The sequence below is a fragment of the Taudactylus pleione genome, unplaced genomic scaffold, assembly GCF_031769625.1.
Source record: "Taudactylus pleione unplaced genomic scaffold, aTauple2 ptg000303l, whole genome shotgun sequence".
NCBI lineage: Eukaryota > Metazoa > Chordata > Amphibia > Anura > Myobatrachidae > Taudactylus > Taudactylus pleione.
In genome coordinates, this window is record NW_028284704.1 from 782937 (window position 1) to 799929 (window position 16993).

Here is a 16993-nt window from a genome sequence, read left to right on the forward strand (position 1 = left end):
TAGCTTGTCTATAGACGAATTGTGGCTTTTGTGGTCAGTAGGTGCCAATGTTTTTTAATCACACGTTCCAACTCCTTATGTTTGTTATATGTGGTAATAAAAGGTAAATTAATTGCTTTCTTATTTCCTTAGATTCTAGTAAAATAGTTCTGTCTACATCTGCTAAATCAGCAATATAGCTATTCAAGCATTTCTCTTCGTACCCTTTGGACATGAATTTCTTTTTCAGATTTTCAGCTTGATCTCTGAATACTGTCGTATCTGTACAGTTGCGACAAATTCTCCTCATTTGCCCTTTGGGGACATTTTTAATCCATACTGGATGATGATTGCTTCTAATAGACAGATGCGAATTACTATCAGGGGTGGTAACACTGAAGATGCAGGGACAGGGGAGGTAACACTGAAGATGCAGGGACAGGGGAGGTGACACTGAAGATACAGGGACAGGGGTGGTAATAGTGAAGGTACAGAGACAGGGGTGGTAACACTGATGATACAGGGACAGGGGTGGTAACACTGAAGATACAGGGACAGGGGAGGTAACACTGAGGATACAGGGACAGGGGTGGTAACACTGAAGATACAGGGACAGGGGAGGTAACACTGAAGATACAAGGGAGGTAACACTGAAGATGTGGGGACAGGGGAGGTAACACTGAAGATGCGGGGACGGGTGGTAACACTGAAGATGCGGGGACAGGGGAGGTAACACTGAAGATGCGGGGACAGGGGAGATAACACTGAAGATACAGGGACAGGGGCGGTAATATTGCAGGTAACACCAACCTATTGCACCCAATACTAAATCTGCCCTGGAAAAGACTGGAGACATATGCACCAACCAGCCAACTACTGTAGATCACATTGTTATATTTTGTAAAGATAATATAGTAGTAATACACCTATTAGCTAGGTAAATCTAACACTCTACATGATATTAGTAACTCACCAGTAGCAAATGGCAAAAACCACAACAGCCACAATTAGTGCGATGACAAATGCAGCCACAAATATGGAAATGAGCTCCATCTCTGCAGAAAGAAACAAGTGAGGAGAATAAACTTCATTTCATCAACTATTATAAAAATAGCAAACCTTTGTAATATGAATATATAGGTTATAAGTAAAATAAGACAGTATGGCACACCTTCCTAATTTCTATACAGTCTCTCGACTAAATGCCAGGCCCAGCTCACTATTGATGGTAACCAGACCCGGGCAGATATATGTGACTGAGGCTACGCACTAGCGACTGGAATGAAGCATCTTATATGCTCACAAAGGCTGGTCTACTACACAGCAACAGAAGGAGCAGGAAATGTGGTGCGCAACATTTTGGGGATCCTCCCCTTCCTCAGGGGCAGCCCCCAGACCAGTCTCTCAACTAAACACAACTAGCCCAAGTGCACAGCTAGCAGCTGTCTATGCCTTGGAACCTACAGTATGTCCCCAGAAATGTCACTATTGTTGAATATTCTGTAGACCAGAGGTTCCCAAACTCCATCATTAAAGTCCAGTAATATCCATAAGCAAGGATATCCATGCTTGAGCACAAAAGACTTAATTGGTGCCTCAGTCAATAGTGTTCCTCATTTTGCCATAAATAACTGTTATCATATGTTATCATGTAGGTGTTATAGTTCAATATTTATTAAAGAACAGTATTTAAAATACAAAAACGCCATTATGTTTAGTAAACATGACATGATGGGATTTGTAGTGCTCCAAGGGCAGCAGAGATATGTGACACAGGATGGGCTTGGATGTAGCAGATGAGCAGCAAAGTACCCTGGGAAATTATTTTAATTGTCGGCACCTATATAAATGCTAAAGACCACATTGGGTCTATCTTCCATCCTGGTGTCAATGGCAAGTCTACTAATTGCAGTAGGTGGGCATAAGGCCAGCGGGTGGCACCATGACATCATGTCACATGTGCAGCTGGCATTGTTGGCCATCACAAGGTGTATATGTGCCCTGTAATGGCTCTCATCAGTAGTGCCTATTTAAAAATGCAATTAAAATAAAAATGTAATAACTATACAAATCCCATGTATAAATAAAATTATTATTTTTCTAATAAACAGTAATTTTCAACCACACCTGTATGTAAACAGAATATGTAGTCCTGCGATGTCAGCCTAATAAGTAATAATATTAGTAGAATTCGTGTATTAATACAAGAACATCTAATATTCGCTCTTTCTCCTCTGAAAACTACTTATCAAAAGACTCAAACTGCTGACGTATATGTCAACACCCTCAGCCTGATGTAATAATGAAAGCTAGGAAAGGGGTCATTTATTTGTACATGGAAAATATAATGTGCCTTGTGTGATATGCAAGTAATTGACAGAAATAAAAATATTATCACATCAATGTGCTGTTAGTGCAAAGTTTAGCTATCTAATTATTAACAGTGTTTCCCTTTATCTATGTCTACATCAGTTTCTCTTGTCCTTTTGATACCCATGACTTGGGTGTGTCATGATTTTTAGGGTGGGTAGATAAGGTCCCCTTTTTACAAATGGTTTCTGTACTACAGAATAATTCACTTTAATTATTAACTAATTAGTTTGGGAATTATAGAGTACCAATTATTTCCCTATTATAATAGTTCTTCTTTGCTATTTTATTGCATCTACACAGAGCCCTGTTCATTATATATGTGGCTAGGGCTATATTTGTAGAAAAATAGGTTTAGGAACCCTTGGCGGGGGGCAGAGGTGGGTGGAGCTATGGACAATATGGGAGGAGCTGCAGTGGGGGTGGGCTGGGCTGCAGAGCAACAGCAAAAGTCTCCTCTGCCTGTGTTGGGGTTTTGCCCCTGGCTGGGGGGCTCATAGTGCCCCTCTTCTCAGCGACTTGGCAAATAAATGTTTTTCTTCCCTCCAGCGATTAGGCCACGCTCCTGATAAGTGCCGGCTTCAGGGCTAATTGAATTAGCCCAGGGGATCAATTAATTGGCAGTAAAGTACTGTGGCTAATTGAATTTGCCCCAATATGTGATCTCAGAACATGTCATCTTGGAAGATCTGCCATTTGGTCATGTGCCCGGTATGATGCCCCAGCTGTAAACCAGGGGAGTCCCATTATCGAAGCCTATGGCGCTGCTCCTACCTGAGGATTTCTTCCTAATATATGTTATGGCTGGGTTTTGGGAGTATGAGAATCAATCACAAGCACTGATTTATCCTCCTGTTCACACACCCATCTCTGACGCCATTAAATGGTATCTAATTATTAACAGTGTTTCCCTTTATGTCTACATCAGTTTCTCTTGTCCTTTTGATTGATAGCCATGACATGGGTGTGCCATGATTTTTAGGGTGGGTAGATAAGGTCCCCTTTTTACAAATGGTTTCTGTACTGCATAATAATTCACTTTAATTATTAACTAATTAGTCTGGGAATTAAAGAGTACCAATTATGTCCCTATTATAATAATACGCTTACATCAGTTCTTCAGTGCTATTTTATTGCATCTACACAGAGACCTGTTCATTATGTGGTACCCCGAAAGGTGTCGTACAAATGTGAAATGCCTTCTAATCTTACCAGGAGGGTAGATTTCTTGCTTCCTCTTGGTTATACCCCTTTACCATTTAAATTCCGGGTCTGACCCGCAGTTGGAACAAAGTTCCTATCCGGACCAGACCCGGAATTTTACCGGCTGCTCAGATGGAAGTCGGGTCTGCACAGACCCAACTTTTCCGGAGTGAAAGTGGTCGCTTGGAGATGACGGCATCTCCAAGCGCCACTGAATCCGGACCAATCGGCCGGCTAGCAGCGGACTCCAGGTCATCGTGACCCGGAGTGCTCTGTTCTCACAGCAGGGTTTCACGGGATACCTGGGTTGGATTGCCGGGTCACTCGACCCGGCAATCCAACCCTCTCCCCTTTTACACCAGGGAGCTGCCCGGGTTAACCCTTCAATAACCCGGGTTTTAGCTCCGGTGTAAAAGGGGTATTATTCAGAGAGGTAAGGAGGGTTATCCACACACAAAGGAAATCACCGGTGTTTCAGAATTTAAGTGTCATTTAATTTGGTAACAAGCCTATCCACCAGTTTCCATAGCAGTTTCTCAGAAAACATTAACACACATAAGTTTGGTAACAGTTGAATGCATGGAATATTACACCCTGACACAAATAAAATAAATTATTTTGTAAGACAAAGGAATTTAAGCTTGCAGGAGGAATGAATGGTTAGTTTAGCAAAATCTTACCACTATGCAAAACCAGTAACACTTTATTGGATTTACCTAGCATAACGGTAACAGTTGCTGCAATATCTAATACTCGCACTGGTTACAGTGTTTATTACACACCCATTTGTTGTAATTGCCTTTCTACAATGAATCACAAATGTACAAGTAATTTATCTATTTATTGTCCAGATGTGCAGTTCTAGTCCATTGGATGGTGACAGATGACCTGCCAAATAAGTTATTTGTGATGTTTAGCCTTAAAGAACTCCTGGAACAGTACTATAGATTCAATGTTCTTATATGCATATATATATATTTACTTCTAAGCAAAGAGGGGCCCCTTTATTTAATTTGTTGAGTGAGGTTAAACGTCAGACTCCTTATGTACTGATGGATTAGGTTGTGTTTCTCCTGCTGCAGATAAGCTGAGGGACGCTGCTGCTGATCCCTTGCTGGGTATAGGGAGAGGTACGATGCTTGTAGGTACACAGATGTCAGGTTATCCCTGCGCTGCTGCTGCTAGTGGCTTTCCTACTCGTGGTAACTAATTATCTGAGGTACCGTAGATGATAGTCACCTTCTAACTCTGGATTTACTATCAGCTGGAGATATATGATTACTGTGGTGAGGAGAATTGAAAGCTACTTAGAACACAGTGTATAGCTGCCTCTCCTCACTATAGCTGCAGTGACCAGGTTAGTAATTATGGGGGCAGTGGGAAGGACTGAGGGCTGCACACTGTACTTCACATCAATAATGGGAACTATGGTCAGTCAGCTGTAGGTGCAGGACGGAGGTGAGTGATGGGGAAGGTGTGACATTACACTATGGTCAGTCAGCTGTAGGTGCAGGACGGAGGTGAGTGATGGGGAAGGTGTGACATTACACTATGGTCAGTCAGCTGTAGGTGCAGGAGGGAGGTGAGTGATGGGGAGTGTGTGACATTACACTATGGTCAGTCAGCTGTAGGTGCAGGAGGGAGGTGAGTGATGGGGAAGGTGTGACATTACACTATGGTCAGTCAGCTGTAGGTGCAGGACGGAGGTGAGTGATGGTGAGTGTGTGACATTACACTATGGTCAGTCAGCTGTAGGTGCAGGACGGAGGTGAGTGATGGTGAGTGTGTGACATTACACTATGGTCAGTCAGCTGTAGGTGCAGGAGGGAGGTGAGTGATGGTGAGTGTGTGACATTACACTATGGTCAGTCAGCTGTAGGTGCAGGAGGGAGGTGAGTGATGGGGAAGGTGTGACATTACACTATGGTCAGTCAGCTGTAGGTGCAGGACGGAGGTGAGTGATGGTGAGTGTGTGACATTACACTATGGTCAGTCAGCTGTAGGTGCAGGACGGAGGTGAGTGATGGGGAAGGTGTGACATTACACTATGGTCAGTCAGCTGTAGGTGCAGGAGGGAGGTGAGTGATGGGGAGTGTGTGACATTACACTATGGTCAGTCAGCTGTAGGTGCAGGACGGAGGTGAGTGATGGGGAAGGTGTGACATTACACTATGGTCAGTCAGCTGTAGGTGCAGGAGGGAGGTGAGTGATGGGGAAGGTGTGACATTACACTATGGTCAGTCAGTTGTAGGTGCAGGACGGAGGTGAGTGATGGTCAGTGTGTGACATTACACTATGGTCAGTCAGCTGTAGGTGCAGGAGGGAGGTGAGTGATGGGGAGTGTGTGACATTACACTATGGTCAGTCAGCTGTAGGTGCAGGACGGAGGTGAGTGATGGGGAGTGTGTGACATTACACTATGGTCAGTCAGCTGTAGGTGCAGGATGGAGGTGAGTGATGGGGAAGGTGTGACATTACACTATGGTCAGTCAGTTGTAGGTGCAGGACGGAGGTGAGTGATGGTCAGTGTGTGACATTACACTATGGTCAGTCAGCTGTAGGTGCAGGAGGGAGGTGAGTGATGGGGAGTGTGTGACATTACAGACCTCTCCAGATGTTAGTGTCTCTCCTGAGGTGACAGTCTGTCATTATCACCTCCTCCTGTCCTGGCTCTCCCCTCAGGTGTGCTAGCCTTTCTTTACTTCCTCTGTCACAGACGTCATCCATATCGCAGCTCCTGCTCTCTCCTCACCGTTACCTCAGGACCCTCTGTCCTGACTCAACAGTCCAACTCCGCCCCCTCCAGCTGGTTCCAGCAGGTTCTGAGTCATGTGACCTGCTGCTGACTCATCATTGGTCCGGCAGCTGGGCTTTTTATAACCTCCCTCCAGTCCCATGGTTCTCTTTCTTGGAGCAGAGAATAAACATATTTTTGTCCACAATATTGAATTGCTTTGGTTACCTCACCTGAGTGATTCTTTATCATTTTAGTCAGTGTGAGGCTTCTCCCCAATCCTTTCTCTTCCAATTCAAATACACAAACAATGCTATATACACATACTTATTTGGAAGACTCAGAGGGAGGAAAACATGCGTATGACACCTGTCAATTAATTGCTAGAGATGCTCATATACTATATGTGTTACACTAGTGATTTATGTTCTACGAACTGGAAGGGTTAATAACGCAAAATCAGTCAATCTAAAGCAGCTCCTGATAGTCATCATTGTGTTTTGTAGCACCAGTCCTCCAGCGTCCACATCCAATTGAAAGTCAAAGATGGTCGCCGCGAGCCAATCACGGCTCTCGGCGGCGGCACCCAGCAGCTGCAGGACCGGCGCCTGTTCAGATGGCGGCGGGCCTGAATCCGAGAGGATCCAGTCCCCGCCAGCCATTCTGCCGAGTGCGGCAGCGGCGCCCATTTCAAAAATGGTGCCTCAGCGCCATTTTTGAAATTCAAAGATGGCCACCGCGAGCCGTGATTGGCCTGCGGCAGCCATTTTTTAAATGGGGCGTCACTGCCGTATTCGGCAGAATGGCTGGCAGGGACTGGATACTCCCAAATCCAGGCCCGCCGTCACCTCCACTGGACCCTCGGCTGCCACCCGCTCCGCCGAGGACACCCGTGAACTGTCGCCCGTCACCGCTGATGTCCCCGCCGCTGCTACCATTGCCCGCTATCGCCTGCAAAAGATGCCCATCTTGCTACACCCAAGTGAAGCCACTATGACTACAGCTTCTGGAGGCTCCTACTGAGGCTGCGCAACAGGTTGAAAAGTCCTATCTTTATAATGGCGCATTCTTAAGGTAATAGTATAAAAACTGTAACTTTCTAATTTACCTGAACTCCAAAAGCACGTACCCTGGCACAATAGCTACCTAGTAAAACAAACCCCAAGTCTCCACCTCTACCCCGAGTTTTGCCTTCCCAAAAAACCCCCATAGACTATAGCAGAAAATGGTTCCTAATTGAGAATGTCAGAAAAAAGTGTCAGTTGGAGCTTTAGATTACTCCCAGATCCTCATTTTTTATGTTTTTACCCTGAAATTTGGCATGCAGCACTGAGTGACAGTTCTACCTGGCCATGTCAAATTTCAGATCCATACCTCTAATAGCTTTTGAGGTGTAGCCCCTTGAACACCATGCCCACCCCTTCGGAATTCTCTATGGAGAAATCCATTTTTTTACATGCAGCCTTAATATAAGGGCATGACTGTGCCCTTGTAATACAGGTTGAGTCTCCCATATCCAAAATGCTTGGGACCAGGGGTATGTTGGATATCGCAATATTCCGTATTTTGGAATATTTGCATACCATTATGAAATATGTTGGGAATGGGACCCAAATCTAAACACGGAATGCATATGTTTCATAACCACTATAAACAAACAGACTGCAGGTAATTTTATACAATATTTTCAAGAATTTTGTGGCTTAAACAAATTTTGTGTACATACATGCAATTCATTTCGTTTCATATACACCTTATACACAAAGTCTGAAGGTAATTTTATACAATATTTGTAATAACTTTGCACTTAAACAAAGTTTGTGTACATTGAACCATCAAAAAACAAAGCTTTTACTATCTCAGTCATGCTAAAAAAAATTCCAGGCGGATCACAGTAAAAGAGCTAAATATTATTCTTGTATCCTCACACCGTACTGTGGGTCTGATGCAGCAGTGATCGCAGAATCTGCGCTTGCACAGAACCTATTCTGCAAGTGTGCAGAATGGGTCCTGCGTAGGTGCAAGCAGACCCTTAAATAACTCTGCCTGATTGACAGGCAGAGGCATTTAAGGGGCAGGTGTGGACGGCATTCCCGGAAATGGGGGCGTATCCGCCCGTTTTCTAGGAGTGGCCAGCACAGGATCCGCATTACTCAGCTGGCTCAGCGCCATCCATGTCATCCGATGGTCGCGATGATGATCCCTGCCTGCTACCTCCATCGTAGTGCTGGGATCGCAAATGCAGCATACACCTCCGGCTGCATTTGCATAATAGCTGCGTGCAGCTTTGCAATTGCGTTCCTTGCTGAATCAGGCCCTGTGTACATTGAAATTGAAAATATGGTAAAAAGAATGGATTGAGCTATCTAGTCTGCTCATTCGAATGTTGAGGGCATATACTTTATGTGATTTAATGCAATTATGATATACGAGATGCACAAATTATGTTTTGAATTACTTTCATAATTACTGACATACCTGGCATAGTTTCCTTCTTGCTATCTTTTATTATTATCATTATTTGCAATTCCTCTGCCGCACACTTCATCTCAGTCAGACATGCATCGTTTTTGATGTCTTTGTTATATAAGTACTTACAGGTAGAGGAGTAGTGTGGAACCATGACGCCCGGAGAAAGTGCATGTCGTAGCACCCCCTCCCCCCTGTACTCAACTGTGCCAGTGGGGTGTGGCCAGCCTGTGGGGGTAATACTGACATGAGGAGAAAAACAGCAAACAGTGGCAGCATCACGCTGGGCATTGAGGTCCCATTGGGGGAATAGAATGCTTCGGTGATCTAACCCTGCGTCAGGCGCACCTCTTGGACTCCCAGGTTCGGTTGCAGTGCACCTGATAGGCGCCTCTTATAAAATCATAATTAGCACCTAATTAACTCAATTCTAAAGCTCTTAAAGTGATAAGTGACCTTCATTAGGATGTAGAAAGAGAGAATATATGGAAATCTGATTCACCAAACCACATTTACTAACCTTAAAAAAGAGAAAACACGAACATGAGTAGAAGTAGAAGTTTGGGAGCAGTGTGCCACCCTGGACAAACCTACATATTTCCACAAAATACCCACAACCTTTGTAATTATCATTCATGAAATGAGCAAAATACAAAAAATTGTGAGAAAATGCGTACCTTCAAAAGTTGGACGAGTTCTGGTGCAATGAGCCTAAGAGGCCAGGAAGGTCACTACTGCACTCCACGTACGCAGCGGGAAAACTGACTAGGGGGCTTCAAACAGCACCTAGAGATAGAAAGGTACTAGGAGGGGCAGGCCACTGCACCCCCTTGCAGCGAAGAGGTGAGCGAGAACAGCTTTGTGGCGCCTGCAGGCCAGCTGTGCCCGATGCAGGGTTAATGGTAGATCCTTTGGCACTGCTTTAGGTATGTTTCTACTTCAGGGTCCATAGGGGGTCCACAGGGTTGACCTTGGGGTATAGGTTGGGAACCAAATCCGGGCACCACGCAGTTAAAGATTTTAGCTCCCAGAATGCACAGGGTCCACTCTCCCTATAACCCCACCCCCAAGCCAGAGGCACCTCAGTTTAAGTTGGTGCCCGGCCGGAGCGCAGGGGGAGCTGATTAGCAGCCCCTAAGATTTCTTTTATTTTTTCTAAGGACAAAGATTTTTCTTTTTACTTTGGACTTTCTAGAGCGGCAGCGTCGGACTGTCCATAGGATGTCTAAGCTGCCGCTCCGTCACCCCGCCGGCGCTGAGATGCCAGTACAGATCTGGGGATCTCAGCGGGACCTCAAAGTCTGTACTAGCCAGACTCTGCGGGTGCCCAGGACTGCTGCCGGATCGTCGGGGAGCAGGTAAGGTCGCGGGTCACCGCTTGCGGTGATCCGCGCATTTCTAATGCAGTCCTGTGCCTCCGGTCTCAGGGGACAAACCGGAGGCGCCGGCATTGGCAGCGGGCCCCCCATATCCCGTGTGTCCACTAGACCACCAGGGACTTAACGATCGGCGCAGGGAGCCGGCGTCCCGGGGGTTACTAGCCGGCCAGGGGAGCATGCCTTCCCTGTTACAGCGGCTCCTCCCCTCAGCTCAGCGCGCCTTTCAGTGTCAAAAGTCTGGCATTGCTGAGCTGCTTCCTCCGTGGGCCGTGCTTCTTCTGAGGTCTCCAGGCGGCCATTTTCTATGTGCAGCAGCAGAGCTCCGGAGATGGTGCTTGGTCCAGTCCCCCCTGCGTACTTCACCATTAGGTGAGTGTACACAGCGCTGTAGCCTTCCCAGACACTGAATCTGAATGCAGTGGCATTTTGCAGTATATTGTCATGCTTATGTATGTATATATATATATATATATTTCTGCATTGTATGTGACTTATGCTAGTGCTGACTGTCTGTCTGTACTTTATTCTCTCATCTGTCAGTGTATATCTGTCCCTGCTCTTTACAATCTACCCTAATACAGCTGTACTTAGGGTGGTTCTGAGACCTCACATTAATATACTTGTTAATATTTGTGTAGTTTGTCACATACTGTTGCGTGCTGCACGTGGCCATATTTTAGATGGAATGGAGTGTTGCATACGCTGAAAATGGGTCCCTGCAGCTAATTTTGGCATCGGTCAGGACCAGTATAGCGCTGCTTGATATTTCTGCCAAGAGGGTTGGTCTGATATGTCTGACTGGGAGATAGAGCACGATACTGCACCCATTTTTACTATCCTGCAAGTCATGTGCTGCAGGTGTTAGTGCGGAGGATTTGACTCATAAAGGGTTCTGTATGCGGCGCCATCTGGTGCCGGCCCCCTTTCACGACCCCTTTGGGCGGTTTGTTTTCTCGGGATCCTCTCAATTGCGGATCGCCGGGCGGGCCCCATTGTTGTACCTCACTTGGGGTTACTTCACCATACTGCCCTTTTCATCTTAGGGTATCTTGCAGTTTCTTGCACTCTTCCCCTGTGACACAGACTACCGCTCCCTGCAGGGTTTTTTTTCACAGTATATGAATTCCCCCTGGTGCCACAATAGTCTGTCATTCCCCCTGCAGGGATTACCACTACAGCCACCCTGGGTGGATGTCGTTTTTCTACAAAACGCAAAGTGGCGTAGTAGACGCCCTGTGGTTACTTCCCAGTTGGCTCTACCGTGCACTGGATACTGTTTTGGGCTCTTTCCCTCTTACACAGGGGGAAGCCTGTTTCAGGTATTATTATCCCTGTTTTAGGGCTGGCAGCAGGTCCATTCTGGTTAGAGTGAATGTTGACCTGCATCTGTATCATACACCCTCAGTCTAACATGCCTTCGGGTTCCCTGTTGCTGACTAGCGGGTGGATCGCATGGCGGGACTCTGGCTGTTGCCAGATACGAGGTATTACAACAGCGTTTGGCCTCCTGTCCCAAATTCCCTGATGGTCATCACGAGCCCCTCTTGGGGTGGATGGGCATGTTACTCGTCTGATTACAGACGTTTCTACGCCTCCCATTCCTGCGTGGTCGGATTCTTCGGGTCGCTTTCAGGGGTTGTTACCCATCCTACCATGGCTATAGCATGGCGGGTTAATACTATTGCATACTGGGCTGATGCATTTGTAACGTTTTTTCCCCTCCAACACGTCTGGGGTTCAAATGTCTTTGGTTGCTCACGTAATATATGCAGTTGTCATAGGTGGCAATACCTATATTGGATACCAGTCTCCTAACTTTCAGAGTTCCGACTGCGACTGTATCCTCCGTAATACCCTATGTCTGCGCTGTGGGAATGCAGAGGTGCAAATACCATCTATAGGGAAGATCTTGTTTGGTCCTGACCTTGACAAGATTGTAGTAACATTGGCATTATTACTAACGACAAGTGTACCGCCTTCAGCTACGCCCACTACAAGGCCTCAGACTAAGTCTGTTAAGTCTTTTTGTCCTCAGGGTCAGCCTAACAGTCTGTTTATTCCTAGACTGTAGGCCTCTACAAGGGCCGCCATATCCAGTACCGAGCAGGCCTGGACTGCCAGCCGATCCTGATTCTGAACCTACGGATATATCTTCAGCCTGACGGGACAGGCCTACAACTGGGAGATACCGATTTTCTCAGTTCGCCCTGTACTAGTGTCAAGGTGCCGCGGCTACGTGGGTACGCCCTCTCATTGCTCAGACGGCCTCTTTACATGTGATGGTATGCGGGCCCTTATTCAGACCCGAACAGGGCCTTACAAATCCAGAAAGCTATACAGTTGTTGCGGTAAGCAGTGCTAATTAGGCCATCCCCACTATCTCAGTGAGGGACTGGTTGTTCTGCTTTCTTTCTGGTGCGGTGGCTGAATGGTCCTCTTTGGCCTATTCTTGGTCTCATTTCCCTGAACCAGTTCCTAACGCTACCTGGGCTCAGGAGGAAATCCCTATGCTCCAACATACAATGTTTGGAACCTGGGGACTTTATGGTTTTGCTGGATATACAGGACACGTGACACTTACAATTTTTTGGACTCTGGGCCTGATTCAGAGCTGAACGCTCTGACCAGAGCGCTCGCTCTGAATCAGGGCCCTCCTACCTGTTTTTGGAGCGTCCTCATGGACGCTCGCATAGCTAAGGGTTACCACCCACAGCTATAGCGAGCGTCCATGCTGATGGTCGCAATGGTCAAGACCATCGCGACCATCGGGCTTGCGACGAGACCCTGCGGTAGGGTCTCGCTGCCGCAAGCCCAGGAATGATTTTGGCTCTATCAGAGCCAAAGTCACTCCCACTAACATCATTACTGATGTCAGTGGGGCCGGACTCAGACGGTAGGCGTTCCCATGGGAACGCCTCCCTCTGGCAGCCACGCCCCCGGCACGCCCACCAAAGGGGGCATGCTGTCACTCGCCATCGACAGCACGCCCCCTTTGGTGCAAGACCCCGAGCGACGTATTTCTCGTTGCTCGCCGGGTCTCGCGCATGCGCACGACGGAGCTCCCTCCGTCATGCGCATGCGCATTCGCCAAACATCGACCCGCTTGCGAGCGAACTTCCCTCGCAAGCGGGTTGAATGACCCCCTCTGCCTTTTGGGACTGTCCTCAGCCCCACAGGGGTTTACCAGCGTTTTGGATTTTCTGACAGTTCTCCTGTTCAGTATATCCCAATGCCCCTGTACCTGGACGGCCTCCTGCTCTTAGCGGGAACACTGGGGTACTTTACAGCTAGGTCAGGATGACCGTGGCTTCTTCAGGGTGCAGACGTTTAATCAACGGGGAAAAAGTCCTCCCTGCATCCCTCTCTGGGTATTCTTCATCTAGGAGCCCTGCTGGATTCTCAGAATCTGAGAATTCTTCTGGCGTAAGACGGTATCTCGACTCTTCCATTTGGAGTACATGGATGTCTACGCTCTCTCCGGAGGCAAGTCGGTTCCTGTCCGGGTGGTCTCGTCCAGGGTATTCTTTGCTATGGACAGGGTCTGGTTCACATCCATTTCAGTGCAGTTGGACATCTGTCGGTTCCACCCTGCCAATTAACTTGTTGGAACTTTAGGCTGTCTTGGGCCTTCACTCTGGCATAACTCTTGTTTCACGGTGAACTTGAAAAGGTTCAGTCCGACAGGGTCATGACAGTGGCTTCCTTTTTAGTAACACTGTTCGTTGGGTGGCAATGACAGGAATGTCACACATTCGGACATAGTCTGAGGGTCTCCTCCTAACCATTTTGGCAGCGTTCATTTCATTAGCTCTCCATTGGGAAGCGGGATTCCTCAGCCGTCCCGACGTGCATCCCAAGGATTAGTCTCTTCCCCAAGAAATGTTTCATCTCCTGGTGAGCAGGGGGGGACCCCCTGAGGTGACCCTCATGGCCTTCTGACTTTATCACACTATGGTGTTACAGTCCAGCTCTGAGGATTCTGAAGCAACCTTCAGTGACTCTTTGTTTTGTGAAATGGTCCTTCCACTTTGTGTACCTGTGTTCTCCGATCTCCCTTCTTCCTTGAGGTCTTTGGCAGTGTTTCAATCGAGATGGAGATGCTTTCCTGCTGGTGGCTCCTGATTGCCCCAGATGTCAGGGGTACTTGGATTTTCGGAGTCTCTTCATCGATACTCCATTCATGATGCTTCACTGCCCTTACCTGTTGTTTCAGGGTCCTTGGTTTTGCCTTGGACCGGGGTCGTTTGTCTTTGACTGCATCCCTACAGTGGTCTTACGATTTCCCTGACTTTGTCATCGTTGGAATGATTAGAGCACATAGATCAGCTTTTGCTGGGGCCTACCACAAACTGTGGCAGCCATAATTCTAATGGTATTGTACCTGTCGATACGATCCTCCGGTGTCCAAGAATGCCACATATTCTGGCATTCCTTCCGGCTGGCTTGGGTTTCACCCTCGGCCTAGCCTTCCTGACGGTGCGGATCTCTACACTGTCAGTATGGTTAAGATATGGAATTGCTCCACTCTGGTATTCAGTTCATCCTTTGGAGTGTTTTCTGGATTATACCTCCATTTGTCCTCCCTAGGGGCTCCTTGGGAGTTAGTAGTGGTTCTTCGTTCCCTCTGGGGACTGTCAATGGAACCGCTGGTTGTGATAGCCATTATATGGTCTATTGCTTAGGCTCTCTCTTTCTCTCAGGGTGTTTATATCAACCAGGAGAGTGTCTGATTTGGGAGCATTGTCATGTGGCTCCCTCTTCTGGAGGGCATCATGTCAGGGTGTGAGTTGCTCTCGCCTGTGTTTCTTCTTAAAGTGGTTCTTAGGTTCCATATTATTCTGGAACTTATGGTACGACTGGTGTGGCCTCATTGACTGTGGTCTGGCCTCTTTGGATTTCTGTGATCCGTTCAAGTTCCTTAGGGAACTCTGACACCTTATTTGTGGTCTGAGATTTCTGGTTTTCACAGGAAAGGATGGCCGGCCTATAACCAAATGTTGGCTGGATGGCCTCGTATGTCTTCCTCAGGGGCCTACCCATGGGTAGGCCTTTCAGTTGTTGATGCTTGTTTTTTTCTTGGGCCATGTAACCCTCGTGGGCGGCTCGCTGTGGCGCCTTGGCTGTTTTGCCTTATTAGGTGGCCACATGGTCTTCTGTCCACACCTTTTTTAAGGTTCTAGGCATTGGTTTCCTTTGCCTCTCAGGATGCTTCCTTTTTGGCGACGGATTCTCCTCTCAGCACAGGAGTGTCCCCACCCTTGTTGAACTGCTTTGGGACATCCCCAAGGTCAACCCTGTGGACCCCCTATGGACCCTGAAGTAGAATACAAGAGATATGGTAAGAACTCCCCTTTGTTATCTCTGTTTCTACGAAGTCCATAGGGTCCACAGGGTGCCCGACCTGATGCACCTGGCTTCATATGGGCTGTGTTACTGGTCGCCGGTTTCCCGTCTCCTTCTCTGTGAGTATGGTTATTGAGTGTTCCAGTTTTCTCTCTTTTTTTCTCTCCTCCTCCGGCCTTTGGCTACTTACAAACTGAGGTGCCTCTGGCTTGGGGGTGGGGTTATAGGGAGAGTGGACCCAGTGCATCCTGGGAGCTAAAAGCTTTTAACTGCGTGGTGCCCAGATTTGGTTCCCAACCTATACCCCAAGGTCAACCCTGTGGACCCTATGGACTTCTTAGAAACAGAGATAACAAAGGTAAGTTCTTACCATATCTCTTGTTATAGCACTTAGGATCTGACTTTTATATAATTTTAATCAATGTTATTAGTCAATAGAGGAGATTGTATTCTATATTCTGATTATTTAACTTAAACTGACAGAATACAATTGCTAGAGTGAAATTACACAGGGTGCACAGCTTATAACTGCAATTACTGCCCTGAGGAGCTTTCACTGGAGTAGGAACACCTATGGGAAGCTCCCTTCTCAGCTATGCTCCTACTTCGCAAATATACATTGCAGCTATATTAATGTGAGAACTACTAATCATTTTCTGTCTACCACCATTATTTCAGGTCTCCTAATACCGTACTTTTTAAAAAAAACTTTCAAATAACACTTTGTGGTCATGCCTGGGAACACCACATTTCTTTAAATAGCAAAGCAGTGACTTTTTTAAACTAACATCTGCCAATAAGAAAAAGAGAGGAGAGCGGTGGTGACAGAAGTAAATAAGAAAGGAGAGGGGAGGGACAAAGAGTTGATCAGAGAAGGCTGGTGACAGAAGCCAATAAGAAGGGAGAGGGGAGGGGCAAAGAGCCGATCACATGGTCGAGAGGGGAGGGAATTAAAGAGGTAAGAAGTGAATGTAATCATCTTCTGTCACCTCCCCTTTCCTGTCAGATTGAACACAGAGGAGGGAGGGCCGGCAATCTGGGCAGCTTGAGGGAGCATGAAATGTAGAAACATATCTCAGATCCATAACTTATTTAGGCTATAGAGCAAACAAACCGAGATAAAACTAACAGGCGGCCATCATACTGTGCACCGCCCCATGAATTCCGGGCCCCTGGATGGCGCCCTCTGTCCATTTTGGCGCCCGAAGCTCATGCTCCAATGGAACCACCCTCGCTACTCCCCGCTTACAGGGAGATCTGACATCTTTCTAAACGTCTCTCCAGGATCGAAGGCTTTCAGAATTAATCATCTAACAGAAGAGATATCATGGCCAGATACTATTCCACTTCCACAGAGTATTTATTACCTTGTCTTCTAATATATGTCTTATAATATGACCACCCCCCATCTCCCGCTCTGAACATTTACAGATGTTGCAAATATTTGTTACATTTATTATAAAATGCATACAATGGATAGTTTCAGGAGCTATTTAATTTGTCTACAGGAAGAAAT